Source organism: Sminthopsis crassicaudata, chromosome 4 (assembly GCF_048593235.1).
Source record: "Sminthopsis crassicaudata isolate SCR6 chromosome 4, ASM4859323v1, whole genome shotgun sequence".
Taxonomy (NCBI): Eukaryota; Metazoa; Chordata; class Mammalia; order Dasyuromorphia; family Dasyuridae; genus Sminthopsis; species Sminthopsis crassicaudata.
The window spans coordinates 318,720,687-318,738,352 of record NC_133620.1 but is presented as its reverse complement, the minus strand read 5'-3'; the positions used below and the strand labels follow the sequence as shown (position 1 = coordinate 318,738,352).

At 36.6% G+C, this 17,666-nt stretch overlaps 1 protein-coding gene across 4 annotated transcripts in view; it reads right to left on the bottom strand.

Annotated features, from left to right (window-relative positions):
* BAIAP2 (BAR/IMD domain containing adaptor protein 2) overlaps positions 1–17,666 on the bottom strand; it is a 173,859-nt gene that overhangs the window by 71,921 nt on the left and 84,272 nt on the right. The gene's annotated exons all lie outside the window — the stretch shown is intronic.

Here is a 17,666-nt window from a genome sequence, read left to right as displayed (position 1 = left end):
TCAAAGTTAAAGTCTAACAGACTAATGAGCACTTTTAGTTGCCTGGTCTAAAGAAAGAAAACCTACTAAGGAAAGCTTTGTCAGGGAAAGACTCCAAAGGCTTACTTAGTTCAAAGTCTACAATATCAAACCATTTCATTATTCTAGTCTGCTGTTTAGGGACGAAAGAACAGTGGGAGAAAGAGAGAACCAGGCTTCTAAATTTCAGGGTAGGAGAGGAGTGAGAGACTATTTCTAGTTCCAGTTATTTTTCTGATGTCCTTTCCGGTTTTATTTATTAAACACAAATTAGAAAGGTCCCTTCATGCATAAGTTGGATGTTTTAGTTTGCAATCAAAGAAGGTATTTCTATCTGCAGAGGCATTTGCCTGCAGAGGACTAATTACTGGATCTTGCCATGCTGCTGGAGTTCTGCAGCAGTCTGTACACTGCAGGCAGGCAGGCAGGCAGCAGCAGCAGAACCCTTCTGGAGGCTTCTGGTACTCAAAGAAACTGAGTGAAGAGCAGTAAGGCCCCTTGGGAAACAATGCCTTTCTACCTCTCCCCTTCTCTCTCTAATGCACTTCTCTAGTACAGAAATACTTCAGAGACTGACAGTTCCTTGGCCCATTTGCAAAACACAGATTAAGAAATTTAAATTGTAGCTGAGCAAAAACCACTGCTGCAGGTCATTTCAATCTTGGATATTAACAATAGAGATTCCATTTAACACTTGTCTCAGCTATTTATATTTTCCAGTGGCTCTGTGATTGTCGGGATTAATTTATCTAAGACAATTCTGGAAGGCAGACTGATGGTGAAGTACTGAGTCTCAGCCACTACAGGAGGGAAGGGATAGGATGGGTAAGTCAGCCCTTGGCTTGATGGAAAGAGCACTCAATATGGAGGCAGAAAACCTGGCTGTACTACTTACTAACTGCCTTTGAATAAATAAGTCCCTTTACCTCACTGTACCTCAGTTTTCTCATCTGTAAAACAGGGAGAGTGAAGTAGACTGGATAATCCCTTATAGCTTTAAAATCCCATCCTCTTTCTAAACCTGTCTCTACTTAAAAAAAAAAAAAAATCTATCACAACACTGAATGGCTAGAGGAAACCTATTCACATACTCAAAGAAACCTCTGTGGGATGAAGAGATGGAAATTTTTCTTCAGGTCCAGATGTTCCTTCCCCTACAAACTCTTTGGATTTCTTATGCAGTTAGTTAGTGCCTCTATTCTAATATTCCTCTTTAAAATTCAATTAGTAGCTTTCCAGTTGTACTATAGGCTGAGGCCAGCAAGCAGTTTCAAATACTGCTCTGTCCTATGCCTTTAAGCATGGGACTTAGGGAAGAAGCTAGGGATAGAGAGATTTACTTCCACAAAGCTTCAAAGCCAAGGAAAGGTGTCAAAAGGCTCAAATGCTAGGAGCACACACTACTCACTCAAACCAGTTACACCAGGCAGCAGAATCCCAGCAGTTACCAAAAATCTCTGCTTATGTGCTCCAAAAATCAGAAAACAAAGGATCTTTTCTTGAGGAACTTCTGGAATTTTCTGAAACACTTAGGCATTATCTTCCTAATTCTACTAAGAACTTTGCAAGATTTGCCTGGCCATGACTCAACAGTAAATAATTTAATTTATTATATAACTGAGGCTGAGGTCAAGTAATGTGCCCTCTTTGGGACTTAGTTTCCTCTTCTGTAAAAATGAAGGGTTAAATGCAATGTTAAAGATCTCTCATACTTCTGACATTTTGGTTTGGGTCATTTTCTAACCTCTTAAAAAGAAAGATAATTTTAAACAGCTCTTGGCTGTTCAGTCATTTTTCAGTCATGTCTAACTCTTGGCGACCCCATCTGGGGTTTTCTTGGCAAAGATACTACTAGAGTGGTTTGCCATTTCTTTTTCTGGCTCAGTTTACAGATAAGATGAGAAAATTGAGGCAAAAGGACAAATTATTTACTTAAGGTCACATGGCTAATAAGTATTTGAATAGAATTCAACCCAGGTCTTCCTGACTCTAATATCTTATCTACCATGCTATCTAGAGAGCATGCTTGCATGTCATAAAGGGAAGAGTAGCTTCCACCATAACAGTTGGACACTCCCCAAATCTACCATTTCTGTGAGACCTCCAGGCCATTTTTGGAAATTTTATCCTCAAGAACCATTATCTAGTAAATAGTCCAGTTTTGTGGAAATACTCCCATCCTGATAGGTGGAAGCCATTTCAAACAAACCATGAAAGGTTTTCTCTTCCCTAAAACCCCCTGCATCTTTAGGACCACCTATGATGGATACTTTTGATTCCAAAGCTACCCTAAAAGTTGACTTCTTTTGCTTTTTCTATCATTTAATCTTGAGCACTAGTTATTATCACCCAACCACTCTCCTCTAAGCCACAAGATTTGGGAATAGACTTTATTACTGGTCCCGTGTGTCTGCCAAGCAAGACTTCTTTCTCCTCCTAATTATATAAGAACTCACTCAAAATAGGTTGCTTCTAATATGCAGAATTTGGCCAACTACCAAAGTTCTAAGAAACTGATTTATGCTTCTTCATGCAGGACCATCGACAGAGGGACTTCTTTGGCAAAAACTTGAATCTGTATGGATTCTTGTTGAGGGAGGCTGGGGAAAAGAAGATATGTGCTTTTCAAAAGAAGTGCTAGGAGAAAGAACTTATCCAATAGTGGAACCAAAGCTACTGTTTACCAGAAAAGATTTGTTTCATTAGGAGTTAACAAGAAAATAAACTTCATCATTTATTATACTCTGTGATAATCAATCCATCTCAATGAGAGTGACTTCCAAAATGGCAGTAAGCTTATAAGATTCACCTCAATTGGCAAAGGGATTCAATCAGTCATAACAGAGAGGCTGTATATAAATCCTAATAACCTCAAAAGATTAAACTTATCACCCAAGCTAGATCAGTGACTGTGGCCCCCACTCATCCTCCTTTTCTTAAGAAGTTTAGTATCTGACATACAGTCCTTGTCTCTTCCTAGTTCTTTTCCTCATATTAGGGGACTTCAGCAAACATGTTGATGCTCCTAAAAATACTCACACTTCCTAGTTTCTCCTCCACTCATCTTCAACCCACATATGGCAAAAACCATGAACTGGATCTTGCCATAGTCCACAATGAAGAGTTGTCATCACTTAAGACAAACTATCCCCCCTTATTTTGCCCCTTCCTCTTGCCCTAGATAATTGCAGAACTCATCCAAGAGGCCAAGCAGCAGCAAAGATGAGCCCCAACTGACGTCCTATCCTAACTGCCTGTGTCTCTCACCTGTTCCCCCATACTTGCTCCTGACTGCTCTGAAGCCAATCCAAGATTTGAGAAAAGTCATTACCACCACTAGACTGCCCTTACTATTTTACCTACCCCCTTTGCCAAGGCTGATTGACTGTTCAGTGGAACTTGAATGAGATGGGAACCAATAACTCTATTTCTTTTCCTTACTATCTTCCCTGAAGTCTCTCCCATCTTAATTATCTATGTAAACTTAAGACCTCTTCACTTTGCTAACTTTTGTACTCTTAGGACTCTTGGGCTTTTCTATCTTCTCTACAGCTGAACTTGCTTTTCTGTGTTTTCCCCCAGTTTGAATTGGGAACTCCTTATGATCAGAGAGTGTTTCACTTTATTTCTAGCCAGCATTTAGTACAGTGTTTTAGCACAAATAAAGTGCTTAATAAATGATCCAATATATCCATCTTTTTATTTTCTTCTCTCCCCAGTTTTAATCTTATATTAAAACAGCTCAACTCTGCATTGTCTTTATAGCTCCAATCCTTCACACTTTTGTCTTACCACAACTCGTGATTTGCCAAACTCCAACTTTGAATTACTTCCACCACTTGCCTCTCCCTTTCTCTGATTCTCTCAACTGAAAATGTTGTCTCATATCGTACTAAGAAAATGGAAGTCAATGACAGAAAACGATAATGATAAGGATTAAAGGGGATGTGGGAAAACAGGAACACTAATACATTGTTAGAATTGAAAATTGATCCAGTCATTCTGGAGAACTATTTGGAACTATGCCTAAAAAGCTATAAAACTGTTCATACCTTTTGATCCAGAAGTGCTAGTGCTGGGTTTATATCCCAAAGATATCATAAAAGAGGAAAAAGCCCCATGTGTGCAAAAATGTAGAAAAGCCTGAAAAGATTTACATGAACTGATGCTTTGTGAAGCAAGCAAAACCAGAAAAACATCGGACACAGCAATAGCAAGATTATGTGATGATAACTATAATAGAGTTGACTCTTCAGCAATTCAATGATCTAAGGCAATTCCAAATCCAAACTTTGGATAGAAAATGCCATTCGCATCCAAAGAAAGAATTACAGAGAGTGAATGCTGATCGAGGCATACAATTTTCATCCTTTGTTTTCCTGTTTTTTTTTCCTTGTGATTTTTTCCCTTTTGTTCTAATTTTTCTCTTCCAACATGACTTGTATGAAATATGTAAAAAAATGAATTTACATATATAACCTAAAAAAAATAAAATTCAAAACAACAAAGAAAATGGAAGTCATTTGCCATAAGCATTTTCTTCTCCCCTAATCTGTATCATTAAATCACCTGATACAATCCCACATTCTGCTCCTTTACTCTCATAATAAAGTTAGCTCTTCTTTTCAACAATCCTAATCTTTTTACCTTTAACCTTGCTCCTTGAGAGCAAGGACTGATTCATTTTTGTTATTGTATACTCAAGTGTCCAGCACAGTGCTTGACAGCTAAAAATGCTTAATAAATTAATTGACTAATGAGGATGTAGGGTTAAAAAAAAACACATTTAAGTCAGAGTTCCATATAGTTACATTTTATTTTATTGTATTCAGATTTAGGTTACTAAGAAAACTCCACTTGACTGAAGAACCTAGTACTAGATGCTGTAAGAGAGAGGGAATCGAAGGGAATAGAAGACAAAGTCCTCCCTAATCAAAGAGTTTATAATATAAATAGGAAAACAAGTATAACACAAAGAAATCCAGGTGAGAAGAACTTCAAAAAGATACATGGGTGTGGTGGAAAAATAAAAGCATCACATAACAAGCCTTCTAGATGACCTCCATGGTGTCTTTTCCACTTCTAAAATTCTGTAATAAAGGAGGGTGGGGCAGGGGTACAGTGAATAATATACCAGCCTTGAGTCAAATCTGAAGTTTGATTTGACTCAAGGTTGATATTATTCACTGTACCCCTGCCCCACCCTCACTTAACTTTGCCTGCCTCAGTTTTCTCATCTGTCAAATGAACTGGAGAAAGAATAGGCAAACCACTCTATTATATATCTCTAATATATCCCCAAATGGATCCAACTCATGAAGAGTGGGATATGACCAGACTTATGGATTGAACAGCAACAATGAAAAGTGGAGATGATGAAACATAGGAGGTGGAGTGGGAAAAGATACAAACAAAAACAAGAACAAGTATCTAGCTGAAACCACTCCGTCCAACTGACAAGCATATAGACATCACTTAATTCAATTAAATAAATATTTGCTAAGGACCACAGAGCAAACACTAACATGGTATGATGATACTGAGCATTCCACAGTCATGGCTTCCTCTCCCCCATCCCCACCCCCCAAAAAGGAAAAGGAAATTATTCTCACCACTAACTTAACACTGATACCCCAAATGCCTTGTAGCACAATAGTACCACATCTTTCCACTGATGAGAGAAGCTGAAGTGGACAGAAAAGCTATAAATGTCTCAATTCTTGTGGGTTCACCCCAAGATCCTTTCTTTTGATGTAATAAAGTATGATATTGTCTATCTCTCCATAGTGATTCTTTATTAAAGAACCAGGCCCTCCTGTGAGTCTGAAGAGGAAGATGGACGAATACAACCACTGCTCCTAATAGAAACTGGCAAGTCAAGCATGGCCCCAAACCACCTGCTCCCTTGGGAACAGATGAAAACCACAGTTACCACAGCAGAAATTGTTTCATGTGGTCCAGAGAAAGCCCATAATTGCATGTGGTTAAAGGTAAGCTACATTGTAAATAGAGAAATGAATGAATCCCAGTTTTATGAGCCCAGCAAACCTACCAGCCTTAAACCTGGAGGAGGAGGCAGCCTGATATAGGGAAGGATAAAGTACAATCATATATACTGTTCTCATTCAATATTCTGTGCCTTGGTCCACAGTTCTATACCTGAAGCAATTCCTTTATAGGGCATCATAAATTCACATCAGATGCGCCAGAATGTACTAAATGAATGACTGTTTGGATGACAAGGGAAGGCCTTCTCAGTACAGTCCCAACAGAATACAGTCCTGAAAAAGACCAGTCTCTCCTCTTCTCCTACTCGCCTTTAAAGAATCAGATATAGTGGTTGAGGAGCAGTAGGTCTCAGAGGGTATTCTAGAATGTCAAATGACTAGGAATGGCATCCTTGTCAAGAGTGGCTGCTAATGAAGCTGCCCCCACTGAAGCTGAGGTTAGTTGCCTAACCTCATGGAATTTGGGTAAGAGAGAATACTGTAGGAAAAGAACAAGGATGTATTTTACTATAAGACTTAGCTATTCTTAGGTACTAAGATCTTCCAGAGCAGAACCTGTAATTTTTAAAATCAACATATACCCAAGCATTGGTCTAAGGGAAACCAATTTGGAGGCAGCATGAAAGTTGAAAGAACCCTGGTACTAGAATCCCAGTTCTGCCACTCAACTAACTGTGAGACCCTAAGTAAGTTACTTCATCTTACAAGGCCTTAAGTTTTCTCACCTGTAAAATGAGGGGGCTAGAGTTGGTGATTTCTAAATTCTCTTCCAGTTCTAAATCTATGATCATAAGATCCTTATTATTTTCTTACCATGTTATCTACAAAAGTTTCTGTACCCTACTTGATATTTTGTCTTTATAACTCAGTGCTACACCCCAAATGAACAAATACTTGTCAACCGGCTAATTTGTGAACAAAGCTAGCCATACTGACCTCTTTTTAAAAATCAGCCAAAATCTGATGATGTATAATACAATCTTGGTCCTGGAGAACTGATTAATGAAATGCTGTTTTTAAAATGTGGTCTACAATGTCAAATATGGTTGATGGTTGGTTGGTTTTGCCAACAAGGAGTATATTATGTTGGATTATTATTATTATTATTGTTCATTAGACATGGATAATAAGAAAGAGCTGAGTTCAAATCCTGTCACAAACATTTACTATGTGAGCTTAGGTATTAGGATTACAAGGTAATGTACTTGATTCACACACTTAGGTTTCCTCATTTATAAAATGGGGCTAATCATAGGTTATTGTGAGGAACAAATGAAATCACCTATCCAGAGTGTATCGCAAATCTTAAAGCTCTATACAAATGCTAGCTATTATTATTTCCTTAATTTTTTTTTTTTGCTTTTTACAATAGTTCTATGAAATGTAGACCAAGAAGAAATGATAATGGTATTAAAAAGAAAATGCAACCCTTGAGCCTTTCAAAGTAGAAAAAGCCATTATCATTACTTATACAGGTACCAAAGAACTGCCATGCTGTTAAACAAGAGAAATAAAATCATTTTTAAAAGTTAAAATAAATGTATTTTCCCTTGTACACAATAAGGTTAAGATTTCTTTCCCAAGGGGGTAATGGTTTCTTCTTAGTGAGTCACAATGTCCTGTTCAGTATTTATGAAATACCTGCCATTCTAGCCATATCTGACTTATATGATGCAGATTAAACTCCAGAATCTAAGAATGGGCTTATTAATAGTAGACACTCTTTTAATCAAATCTTTATCCAGTTAGCTGATAATAGTATCTAGCTTAGTTTAGACAAAGCAGCTGCCATATGAAGATTAAATCATGAAAGCAAAATATTCTTCCCATTATTTGGTGCAATGGGGAAATGAGTAGCTAACGTGGCATAGTGGATAGAGTGTCAAACCTGGATCTAGGAAGACTCATCTCCTCAAGTTCAAATATGATCTTGGACACTGGTTGTGTTTCTCTGGGCATTTTACTTAACATCTCTTTGCCTCAGTTTTTTCCAACTATAAAATGGGAATGATAATAACAACACTGGGAATAACTAGGTAGTGCAGTAGATAGAGAACTCAACCTGGATGACTCATCTTTCCTAGTTCAAAATTCAGCCTCAGAAACTTACAAGCTGTGTAACCCTGGGCAAGATGCTTAATCCTGTTTGCCTCAGTTTCCTCATCTGTCAAATGAATTGGAGAAGGAATATCAAACAACTTCAGTATCTCTGCCAAGAAAACCCCAAATGGAATCATGAAATGATTGAACAACAAAACAATAATTGTACTTATCTCTCAGAGTGATTGTGGGGATCACATAAGATAAATCTGCAAAGCACTTTGAGAACTCTAAAACTCTATATAAATTCTAGCTATTCTTAACACACCATATGTCTGGACACAGAGTTGGAACCATAATTATCACAAGAAGTTGATGTCAAGATGAAGGAAATGGGATTTGATATTAAGTGTATTTTTTTGTAAGATTCTTCATGAGAAATGTAAGAAATGATTGAAAAGAAAGCACATTTTTCTCCAAATGGGAATATAGTACTAAAAACAATATTTGAAATTATTCAGGTGTAATATGGGGGTAGAGATACCAAAAGCAAATTGAATATCTTTCCTACCCATCAAACCTCATGAATTTTATTGAAACTTGGAGGGGGATATCAAAACATAGATATAAAACTAATCATGATCTGAAATGGGATCACGGTCCATCTGAGCTGTGATTCTGTGCCTGATGCCAAGACTGCCTAACTCATCAATGGCTACTGAATGACAGCTTGCACACAGGTAGGGAGATTAGACAAAAAGCAACACAGGGTAAAATTATTTCCACAGTTCTAAATCTCAATCTGGTTACTGAACAAAATAAGCCCACACAGAGCATTTTTTAAAACTGATTTTGTGAGCATCTACAGGAGGCCATATCAAGTTTTAAATCTGCAAGGCAGTGGTGTAAAATATTGTGTTAGCTACCAAACATTTTAACTCCTGCTGAGCTGTAAGATGCATCCCCAAACTGGAAGATGTTATCTGAGGGAAGGAGGAACCCAGTTGGGTTTGAAATACATAGCCTATAGAAAAGCAAGATCAAGCAATGCCCAAGGCATTATGTCAAAGTCATCTCATGGACCAACTGTTTAAACAGTTCAAAGAACCTTAAACATCAAATATCATTGATCCAATGAGGTTCCAAATGTCCATTTTCCAGAACAGCTAAGCTTTTCTTTCTTTTTTTTTTTTTTTCCTGCTAAGTCACTTAAGAAAAACATCCTCATAAAGCTTACATTATTTCTTTCCTTTCTGGGTTCCAAAGGGCTCTTGGAGCTGGAAAATACTTTCTTCAAAAGCATCACAGGATGAGAATTTCCAGTAGCATTTTGTTTTGTTCCTTTTTCTCCCATCTCACTCCCACATTTGTACCTTTCCATCTTTACCCAGCCTCTATTGAAACGGGAAGAAAGATACAGAAACTTCCCCATCCAATCCTTCTGATCTAGAAAAGGAAGGAGGCAGGGCAAACCTGGTAGAGATAATCCAAAACATACTGAGAAACAACTCATCCATGTAAACATGGCTTCCAGAACAAAGACATGTGTGGATCTAAACTCGAAAAACAGGGTTTAAAATATAGGTTCTGGTATCCAGCTGGCAGCACAGTAAACTAGAAGAGTAAGTCAAAATAAATCAACATAAAGATTCATCATCTGATACAGACTGTCATGGTTTTGAAGAAGGTAAATAGTTTTGGGATGAATGGGTCAGTTATTTTGGTCCTGTATGGCAACTCAACAAATCACCTCTAAGGAAGTGGGAGGGGACAGGGGACATTACAAGTATAACATGTTGTATGTGTGTCACACCCAAAAAGAAACAAGTTTTAGAATGCACCCAGAGAACACAAAAAAATCCTCAAACTAAAAAATATTAACCTCACCCAGTTATGAAACAAAGAGTTTAGAATTACCATTCTGTCATCTCAGGGAAATGGACCTGCAAGGGATGGAATGTGATGGTTTCAATCATGTTTGATTTTTTTTTTTTTCCTTTCTTTTGCAAAGGAGTGAGGAAGTAGATAATCTTCTAATTAAATAAACCAGTCCTTTAGGGTAAAACCATGTCAAATGCATTAGCATCCTAGAAAGAACCACCACACCCTATTCTTGCCAATAACTTTTGATACCTTGGCAATTCAGGTGGCTAAAAGGTTAATTAATGATTCACCTTGCCTGTATTCTAAAAATCTAACTCTAAAGACTTTCTGGTCTAATAAAAGTGTGAAATTAGCATGGTAAATCCAAACAATTCAATTCTGTTGGGAACACCCTCCCAGTATAAAGAGAGGCAAAGAGGCAAGGAAAGATTCACTTAAGTAACCCCAAACCAATCTTACTTAAGAAAAAAAAAATTTCAAAAGGATGTGCTTTCTCTTCACTTCCCTCTCCTTTAATGGGAAAAATATTTTGGCATGTAATATAATTAGGTAGTTCCTGGGCTGGGACAATTCCCACTTTCCCCAATATCAGACAACGATAATATGGAAGAGGGTAAGGGAACAATTGTCTATTAAATGAGTAACTGTGCAAAGCACTTAAACATTATCTCTTTTGATTCTCATAGCTACTTTGGGAGGTAGAAGCTATTAGTTATCTCCATTTTACAGATGAAAAAATTGAGGCAGATATAGGCTATGCCTTACCCTGGGTCACACAATTAGCATATGAGGCTCAATTTGAATTCAATGACCCTTTCAGCAGTTGTATACAGCCTATACTCGTCTGCTCTGGATAGAAGAGAAATATATCCTGTTCTACAGAAAGTTATAAAGTATATAAAGGTTGTCTTCAGTGTTCTCAGCATCCTTTGTTTCCTCCCAATCCTTTTCCCCAATTGCACTGAAAAGATGGAAGTAGGATAGATCGATGGCTTAGAGATCTGCCATTGGGGGAAGAAAGAGAGGGCAGAAGCAAGAAGACTGGGAGAACCTGGGCTAGAGGGAGGAAGTCACAAACAAAATCTCAAAGATCAGGGGGGAACCAAAAGGAATGTCAAGCTGAGGAGTCTGATCCAAGATATATGTCATTTAGATATGAATATTAGTTTGTACTATGAGGAGTAATTTACATGAGGCCCATTGGGGAAACAAATATTAATGTTCTATATAGACAAAGGAAAGTGAACAAAAGTTTTTTGGGTTTTTTTTTGTTAGTTTGACCTGACTATATACTTTGCTCAACCTTCATTCTGATTTCTTTTTAATGGAGAGGTTATAGCTACCAACATGCAAACAAGTACAGTAGGGAATCTACATCTCTGGTCCATCACTGGTACTAATTTGGTAAGTTCATCTCAAAGATTTTTAGTGGTATTTGTGTCACCAGCAAATAGGACAACTGAACTTTATAATACACTTGCTGCCCTGGGCCAATCCAACTTCCATCTGGAAAGTAACAAGCATACAATGAATTAAGTTGTAGATACTAATAGAAATTGATTCCATGAACCAGGGTACAGTTTTAAAAGTAGGTCTGTGTGATTCAGCACTTCATTTTAGCAGACTGTCCTAGAAGGAAATAAAACACAGACCAGCCTGGTAGGGAGGGAGTTAGGGGACAGAGATGTGCAGGAAGGAGATTCCAATCTGCTGCCTATCCTTAAGATAATTTTGAGCTAATACTGTCAAACTAACATAGCAGTTTAGTGAACTAGAAAGGCACCATTAAGTCCTAGTCTGCTACCCAAAACCTTTTCTCTTCATGCTTTGATAATTGCATTTCACCGCAATTGTTTTCTATTGAAATCTTATGGATTTTATTCTATGCATTTAAAAGTATTATTCAGAGAAGGAGTCCATAAGCCAAAGGAGATCCATTACACACCCACAAAGTTAAGAACTTCTGGCAGAATCCCATCCAGCTGGCTTAGGGACCATTAACTAAAGTGTGAGCATATTTCTTCAATTCCTTTATTTTCTTTTTCTTTCTTTTTTTTTTTTTATTAATTCACCAAATATTTATTGATTTTTCTATTAAGTAAAGTATATTTTTCTATAATGGGGTAGATAAATAATATTGGATTGTTAGCCTCAAAAAATTTATCAAATAGAAGAGTTTTCTTTCTTACACATAAAGATACTACAAAAAGGATTCTTTTAAATAAATAAGCAACATATAAGGTGTTATGAAAGCAAGGTGATGGATATAATAACAGTGGGATAGATGTGAGAAAAAATAATGAATGTGTATCATATGAAAGTAACTTGGAGTGATATACAAAAGCATGACTTCATCTATGCCACAAAAAGCAAGCTTTTTGTGGAGTTAGGATAAATACAGTCAACTAACTGACAAATGTTAAATGCTCACTTTGTATGAGTGTCAATGAGAGGCACTGGGAATTCAAATATAAAAATGAAAAAAAAAAACATTACCTTCAAGGAGTTTACATTTTACCAGAAGAGATATATTTGTTGAGTATATACTAGTTATAGTAGGGCAGCTAAGTGGCACAGTGAATAGAGCACTGCCTTTGGAATCAGAAAGAACAGAATTCAAATACAGTCTCAGAAACTTTTTATCTATATAATATTGGGCAAGTCACAGTCTTCACTTGCTACAGGAAAAAAAATGCAGTATTTTTGCCAAGAAAACCTTATAGAAGAGGTGCTATTGTCACAAAGAGTTGGACATGACTAAAATAAGTGAACCACAAATATACTAGCTCCAGTACATTAAAAAAAAAAAAAAAATATTCATCTATAGTAGATAGGAGATTCTGACAATATATGTCATTAAGATTTCAGGTGAAAAATTACTAGTGATTAATATTATATAGTTATTATAGTTATACTGAGAAATTATATGATATAGTCATTTTTTATCCTGAATATATATATATAGAATCCCATTGCAATATACATACCCCCAGAGATCAAGTTAATTCTCATTTTCATTGTAATATACTCTGATGGCAAATAAATGGTGTAGAGAAATTTTAGGCCACTGCTGGTGGCCTATTGTGACTCCTAAGGCCCTGCTACCTTATTGTGACTCCTAAGGAATTTGTACAGATGTATATCATGTTGTAATCTAAATAGTAGTTTAGTTTTCTATCTCCCTAGGAGCAGATCTTTTTTTTTTTTTTTTTTGGTATTCTTATATTCTTTTTTTTTTAATTTAGAATTTTTTTTCACAGTATATATGCATGAGTAATTTTTTTAATAATATTATCCCTTGTATTCATTTTTCCAAATTATCCCTCCCCTCCCTCCATTCCCTCCCCCCGATGACAGGCAATCCCATACATTTTACATGTGTTACAATAAAACCTAGATACAATATATGTGTGTAAATACCATTTTCTTGTTGCACATTAAGTATTAGATTCTGAAGGTATAAGTAATTTACATTCACTTCCCAGTGTTCCTTCTCTGGGTGTAGTTGTTTCTGTCCATCATTGATCAACTGGAAGTGGGTTGGATCTTCTTTATGTTGCAATTCCTTTATTTTCAACAAAACACATAAACACAAATTCCAGGGAGTCCACAGACAAGGATGTGGAGCCAGTGCCTGGACAAACATAATAATCAAGAATATGAATGCTGACACATACTGGCTGTGTGATTTTAGACAAACTGCTTCACTCCTCTATGATCTAGACAAGTGCTGAAGACCATATATGGAGAAGCAGGTGCTAATATGCAGTGGTAGAGGGAATTTTTTGTACCCATGAAATCAGAGGTTTGAGAGAGGGAGGAAGAAAGGAAAAAAGGAAGAAAGGAAGGAGGGAGAAAGAAAAGGGAAAGGAAAGGGAGAGGAGATAAGAGACAGGAATGGAGAGAAGAGAAGAGGGAATATAATTTATAAGCAGGAAATCATAAGATATGTTATTCAGATTTTCCTCTTCCTTTACTAGATGACAATCACTTTGTTCCTCAGTTTTACCCATTTTAAAAATTAGACAATTATTGCACCTGCCTTCCAAGGAGGTCACCAGGGTAAGTAAAAAGAAAATAAATTACTTAGGGCTTCCTGGAAGAATGACAGTAATCCATAGTAAGATTTTTTTTTGAAGTAATATGGATTAAACTATTATTAATGAGAGAAAGAATTTCCAAAGAATGTGTTAAACTATCAGATTTTTATTTCTTTTTAAAGGGAAAGTCTAAATAGATGGATTAAAAAGAGCCAATATTCTATTTCAATCAGACCTGACTATAACTTTCACTGACTTGTCTTGTTCCCAACACATGCCTTGAAAGATCATGCTTGGCTCCCAAAGGGGGCAAAACAAATCCTTTCAGAAGCTATTGGTATCTTACAGGGAAGGATATGGGTTAGAAAGAACTTACATTAAAGTAACAATGCAGACTTTTATTTCTCTGTCACAATAGTCTAAGGTATGTACATATACGATAGGCCAGTTAACAAGACAGAAGATACAGAGAAACAGAACAGACAGAACAGAAAGACAAACAGGCACACACACAGATAATACTGTCAATCCTGGTACCTTTAAGAGAGAATCATCTTATATCTATAAAATTGAAAATAAGAAGCTAGAGAAGAAAAATTCCATCATAAAAATTCAGCACCTTCACACAACATTCCACTCCTATCCCAGCTTAGAGAGTCAGTTGTAATATATCTCATCTCCTCTAGAGCAAAGATCCCCCACCCATACCTCAAGGTGTCTGATGATTTCTTCTTATAGATCAAAACCCAAAGCTGATAAGACAAGTCAATGGGGCAGGGATCTTTGAAATAGAGGGTTTTGAGTACCCGAAAACCACAACACATCTACCCCTTATCAGAACAATAACAACGACAACAATAAAAAAAAAAATCTAAAGATTCTGTTAAATTCACAGGAAAATTCTATGCTTTTTCTTGTTGCAAAGAGAAAATAAAGTGATTGTCCATCAAGTAGGGAATGATTAAATTAATTGTGCTATAAGAATGTAATGAAATACTATTGTGCTATAAGAAGTGATGAGTAGGATAGTTTCAGAAAAATCTTGAAAGACTTACATGAGCTGGTATTGAGTGAAGTGAGCAGAACCAGGAGAACATGGTACACGGTAACAGCAACACTATGTGATGATCTCTGAATGATTTAGCTATTTTCAGCAATAGAAAGATCCAAGACAATTGCAAAGGATTTATGATGAAAACTGCTGTCCACTTCTACAGGAAGAATTGATGGCATGTGAATGCAGATCTAAGCAAACTACTATTTTTCACTTTTTTTTTTTTGGTATGGAAATATGGAAATATATTTTGCACATGTACAACCTATATCAAATTGCTTACCATATCTCAGGGAGGAAGTGAATTTGGAACTCAAAAATTAAAAAAAATGAATGTTAAAGATTGTTTTTACAAGTAATTGGGAAAAAATATTATTCAAATTCTTAAACAAGAAAAAAAATACAAGAGATAAAAAGAGAAGTTTTAAAAAGATGAATATTTAAAGAGATTCAGTTAAGCAGGACAATTTTGTTACTATTGTGTTGCCTAATGCACACTTTAAAAACTTCATGTTCACAGTTTCATACATAATCCTCTTTGTTGTTCTTTATTTATTATGATATTGAAGTTTTAAGTTCATCATAAAAATGTTTTCAGGTAGAAGTTAGATAATCATACTCTTTCTTCTTCCAAAGCTTTTGGCTTTTACTGACCTTCTTCAGTTTAATCTGACCACCTTAAATTTACAATTTTCATAATATTCAGAGTTGGAAAAGTTCTTACATATCATCTAATCCAATCTCACCCCACTCCAGTTTTACAGAGGGCAAAATTCAATGCAAGAACTCATTGAAAGCATGGCAAGCTAACTAACAGCTGACATCCCAAACTAAATCCTTGACTATTCAGAAATACTTCAGCCATCAATTATGCTGTAAGGATGTCTAGTTTGAGAACCTCCATTTTGAAAGGGACATAAAAAAAATGAAAAATTTCTGAAAAGAAATCTGAGACAATAATGAAAGAGTAAGGATACTTAAGGATACTTAAATATTAGATTATTGAGGAAGAGAAGTATCTTTTAGAACATGGCAATTAACAAAATGTATGATCTACCATTTTCTCTTTTTCTGACAAACATGATGAATAAGCAAAAGAGACTTAAGTTGCAATTGTGGAGGCAAGGTGAGCACCAAACCTAACAGTACTTATTGACAAAATCAAAAGACATTTCTGTAAGCACTGTGCTTCTCTTCATAATGGTCTAGATGAGAGACCCAGTGTTTTTGTGGTGAGGAGCTACTTTTAAGTCTTGACATCACAAATAATAGGCATTTAACAAGTAAATGCTTCCAGCAAAGGGAGGGGGAGTTAATGTTATTTTACTTTGCCTTGAGAAGCATAGCCAGAATGAGGGAGCATACTGAATAGTCCTACTGTGACATGTCTGGAGCACATCTGGAGTGTTGTGTCAAATTGTAGGTAATGCCTTTAAAAAAGAACACTGAGGAGAGACCTCCCAGGATGGTGTTCTGATGAGTTCTGAGGTCATAGCATATGAGGATGGACTGAAGGAAATGAAGGGGTTTTTTTTTTAAGCCTGGAAAAGAGAAGATTTGTGGAGAATATCATACTTCTTTTCAAATACCTCAAAGGATAGGTGGAAGAAAGTTAGATGGAACACTGGTCTCAGATAAGAGAAGTAGGAGCATACAGAAGAGGGTGGTGATTGAATCAAAGTAGACTTAGTTTCAATTTAAATAAAAACTTCCCACTAGAGCTGCTCCAAGGTGGAACAGATTGCTTCAGAAAATAGTGGATTCCCCTTTACTTATAGTCTTCCTATATAGGCTGGGTGACCACTTGTCAAGTAAGTTGTATAGGGCATTCTTGTTCAAGTATGGATTAAAAGAGATGATGTCTCTAGGGTCCCATCTAACTCGGAGACTCTGGAATTCTATTAACTACTAGATTTTTGGCTTTAGTAACTCCCAGTCATACCGGCTGTTTCACAGAAATGCCCAAAGGTCATGGAGAAGAAAAGCTGAAGAGCAGATCTTAGACATCTGAAATGCCACTAAAGTAAAATCTGTTACTTTATTTACTATCATTTACTTATTTACTATCATTTCTTATATGGCATATTATTTAAAACTTCAAAGAAAGAGAAGTATGGCCATTGACGACAGTCTGAAATAGTCCTAAACCAAGGAGAATGCTACTACAAGGGATAGAGTAATTTACAAGGCCATTTAATGTTCTGGTTCTTGGGTCTCTGCATCTTGTAATCTCCAATCCAAAGAGAGGTGAGAGACAGAGGGCTGATTAAACCATTATTTTCATCTAAGGGGAATGATTAGGGAAGGGACACCTCTACCTTCTCTCTCTAGTGTGGGAGTTGTTCATTTTCTCTCAGACACCTCCAGTGGCAGCCAGCTCAGATGGCAGAAGCATGTGCTGAAGTGGTTATTAGCAACCCACCAGCTCCAGATGGCACATTTTGGGAAAGTAGAGATGAACAGTTTGACCAGAATTTCCTGGGCTCTGAGATTTATGCCCCTTAAACAGTGGCTCTCAGAAACTTGACTAGCAAAGGTACAGCAGTATAGCTATTACACAATTAGAATGCTATGCTTTGGGAGGAAAAGGGACATTAAAATACCATTCTTGGGTGTAGTGGG